The sequence below is a fragment of the Lathyrus oleraceus genome, chromosome 6, assembly GCF_024323335.1.
Source record: "Lathyrus oleraceus cultivar Zhongwan6 chromosome 6, CAAS_Psat_ZW6_1.0, whole genome shotgun sequence".
Lineage (NCBI taxonomy): Eukaryota > Viridiplantae > Streptophyta > Magnoliopsida > Fabales > Fabaceae > Lathyrus > Lathyrus oleraceus.
The window spans coordinates 379229162-379233693 of record NC_066584.1 but is presented as its reverse complement, the minus strand read 5'-3'; positions in this window follow the sequence as shown (position 1 = coordinate 379233693).

Genomic DNA, 4532 nt, shown 5'->3' with positions numbered 1-4532 from the left:
AGACAATAATAATAAACACATTATTATTAATAATAATTTAAATTCTATTAATTAAGTAAACCAAATTAAATTTCGGCGACTGATCACACTACGCAAAGTTAGTAGGGGGTTCCGCTGTCCGACGCAAAATTTTAATGAACAATTCATTTGAAATCGACGTCGATTTTCGCATCAACACTTGATACTTTAAAGCACAACTCTTGCACAGTCACAACCTTAATCGCATAACTCTTTGACAACACAACCCTTGTACCGTCATGAGCGCTAATGCACCAATTTCATACCGTCAAACACACATCGATTGTTAATTTAGTATGATTGATCAACACGTCATTGCTTCACCATACTTTCGTCGGATTCCGAAGCAAATGACCATTGATCGCTCCAAGGAAAACAACCATTAAGTGTTTGAATGAACGAAAGAGAAACAATATATCATATATACCGTATTTTGCATCAGAGTTACTTATATCACATATATAACTTGATCGTCTCAACTGTGTAACCTATGGACGATCAATGTATCGTTGCTTCACCATACTAACGTCAGATTCTGAAGCATAGTCAACATCTATCATCCAAACCGTACACACATGATGCCAAATTTAATTACTCGTTTGTTCTTTGATTCATTCTATCCTTTAATCGTATTAATATAGAAAATACATAAAATAAATAGCTATCAGATGCATGGTTTCGTAAGTGGTTCTGATACCACTGAAGGAGAATAACATCCAAAATGCAGCGGGAATTAAATTTTTTCTCTTTTAGTGATCCTTACAAATGGGCAAGATCAGTGATATAATCGTTACCTCTTGTGGCGATTGAAACCTTTGATGCAGATCTAAGGAGTGATCACGAACATTGAATGGTGACAACGCCTCTACTCAGCCCACACGAACGGATTCCTTCAATCTCAGTGCTAGCTACTATGAATGAAGGCTTTGAGTGAGTGAGAGAGAGAGAGAGACAGAAACGAAATTTCAACTGCACAAATGCTTCTGCACAAGGGTTTTATTTATAGAACCACTTGTGTGGGCTACAAGCTAAAAATCCCACTTAAGTGTATGTGGCCCATATCTTATGATATGCCAAAATCACTTAAGTGTGTGGTACCTTACCATATTTCGTATTCTACTTAAGTACACTGTACGTTACGATATTCTACAATTCACTTAAGTGTATCGTACCTTACAGTGTTCCTTAGTTACTCTATCTCTCATTAATCTGTCCTTTTGTGTGTGACCCTGTAGGTTTTCACGACATTAGCAATTATATTAAATCACGTATTTAACATAATAAACAGTGAGCGGTATCTAGCAACACATCACTGCTACCCAAGACACGAAAATGTCATGTGATATGACAAATCCTTTTATGATAATACTTATGTGTATAATTACCCTTTTGGCCTTATGTCTATATTGGACACAAGGCATAGACTGTGTCATCCTTGTCCAGTTCAATATTGGGCCCTTAGACATTTATCATGTTACGCATCATGGGCAAATTCCATCTAGGTCACTCATGTCCCTCAGCATGCTTCGTGGAGTACCCATCAACTGTCTTTATGGTCATCCAGTTACGGACAATGTTTGATCAGCAATAAGGCACTCGACTCTACATCTAGGGTCCATAGTGGTTTTAGGTCGAAGGGTGGTATACACCACTATCACCATGAGAATAACTTATGACACTTTGCATAACATTTTATATAGTATTCTTATAGCGGGTCAATCCAGTATAAATATTACTCTTGATATTCATACCTATGTTTAAGACTTGATAACTCCTTATCCATGATCCATGAGATGGGATCATCAGTCTATATACATGATAATCTTAATGCTTTAATGTTATCCCATTTTACAACAAAGCTCGACTACGGATACTTTAAGAATAATGTCCTTGTGTTTAATGGGATCTCATGATTAAGTCACACTTGATACATTAAACGGACTAGCTATTCTAGGGACTTTATTAATCAAGCATAATAAAGAAAAAGCCTTTTATTATTAATAAATAATTCGATACAAGTACAAAAAGTTATGGCCTCTAGGGCTTACACCAATAGTTATATGTTTAGTTAGGGTTTAATAAAATAAGCAATCCACATTAGATTTAATAAACTGAATCATATTTTGCATGTCGATTTTATGTTAAAACCGAGGTGAAAGGTATTTTCACCATTTAAGAATTCTAAAAAGTATTTTCATGGGGATCGATCCCATGAACTTTACACATTACCTTTCAATTGTGTTCAAGTCGAGCAGTAAAGTGGCACACTTTTCATGTCGTCATTCTTTACCTCGCATCTGAAATCGAGGTAAGGCCTTTTTTTTCAACCGAGGTAAAAACCGTTTTTCGTTGTAGTTAGATGTAATATCTCTCTCTCTCTCTCTCTCTCTCTCTCTCTCTCTCTCTCTCTCTCTCTCTCTCTCTCTCTCTCTCTCTCTCTCTCTCTCTCTCTCTCTCTCTATCTCTCTCTCTCTCTCTCTCTCTCTCTCTCTCTCTCTCTCTCTCTCTCTCTCTCTCTCTCTCTCTCTCTCTCTCTCTCTCTCTCTCTCTCTCTCTCTCTCTCTCTCTCCCTCCTAAAGTATTTGTCATGGTGTTACTCATGTCTTCCTCGTACTCCAACAAGTAGTATCATCATACTCCTTGGTCTGACTGGTGGGGGATGAATCATGAGTTAATTTGTATTATAGGACATGTAAAACTCAAATTTATGCGAGATTGTTGAATTCAAGTGTGAGTGTTTAAGTCTCATATTGACTTCGAATTAGTTAAATATTGAATTAATAATAGAGATGAGTCATTCACCTAATTTTTTACTCTATCATCCCATCCAAAATAATTGTTACTCTCAAATTTTGTGAACTCTCCTAGAGTATACCTATAATGCCTTACATAATATTATCAATGCATAAAACCTATGGTAAAAAAAATGAAGCGTTATAGAGCTAAATCATATGCATGTTATTTCTATGTAGACGCATAAATTTAACCCCGTGGCTTCAAATTTACGTTTCTTTGTCTTCACTCATTAAGATGTCCTAAAAGGTGGGCGTGAGTAATACAATAATGAGAGAGACAGAAAAAGTTTAATCACCATATGAATGAACATGATGGAGTATAAAATCTCCAACCTAATTAAGTAAGAATGAACCAACAATAGTATAAAGAAAGAGAACTTGATCTATAAGCCATATCATACTTTATGGAGGAGTAACTAACTACTAACTTGGATAAGGAATAAAGAGTCGTGTACAACATTGTGGCTCACCAAATTGAGGAATATACACTACAAGGTATGCAAAGAAATAGAGATGATTATAACCATAAAGGTAAACTAATTGAGCACAAGTTTCAACGAAGATTATTATTAGGAGTACTTTTCATAACTTGGTTAGGAAAAGAATATAATTAGGAAAGAGAGGTTACAACAAGTAAAAGCATTGGACGGGTCATTGTCACGAAAAAGATTCGAGGATTAGAGATGAACCGCCAGGTGGGGGCTACAGTCAAGAGGATGTTCCTAATTAAAAAAAAATACTTTAATGTACATTTACCATATATCACCTAAATATATTTTGCCGACCCAATAATGTAGATATGCTTTCATGGATCTGTAGGGGTCTCAAATAAATGCATTAATTACTGAGTATTTAAAGTTAAAATACTTATAGCTATAACATGCCTATATTAAAATGTATGGCAGAGTTTTGTGTGTGTGTTTTTTATTATAAAATTGAATGTAACATAATAATGTAAAATTGAATGTAACATAATAATGTAAAAGCAAATATTACTTGAATGGGATGATAGAGGCATTTTTCAATTTTAAAAGAATAAATTTTAGTTTTAATTCAATCATTAAATATAGCGGTTTTGAAAAAGTTTTGATGTCTATCATAATTTTTTTATTTTAAAAGTTAATTTATGTTATAATAAAGAGTTTTTTAAAAAGATGAGAGAAAATAAAAAGAGAAAAGAGAAAAAATTATAAACTGAATCGTAAAAAAGAAAAATATTATTGAATAAAGTTGTTGCATTCGGATTTATATAATAGAATACTTTTTTATAGACAACTAAAGCTCATACGCAAAATTATACAAACCGACTCAAGTCTAAAACAAACAAAATGTAAGGTACAAAACTCCAAGTTATATTTTGACATATCAACTATAGGTTGTATTCGACTCTGTCAAATACAAATGACTCTTAAACCTTGACTATCTACTTCTACAAACTCAAATGTTAGCTTTCGACAAAACATCAAATTACAACTTCCAATACATCCCGTAATTCATGTTCTCAAGACTTCTCATTCTGATACTTTTCTTCAACTCGTCGAACCTGACTTTCTTCAGGGGTTTGGTGAGTATGTTAGCTAGTTGTCATTTTGTCTAGCAATGCTAATGTTCAAGTTTTCCTTTATTAACTTGATTCCTTAGAAAATAATACATCGTTTCTATGTGTTTGCTTCGATCATGATACATTGGATGATTCGCCAGGTCGATAGCTAATTTGTT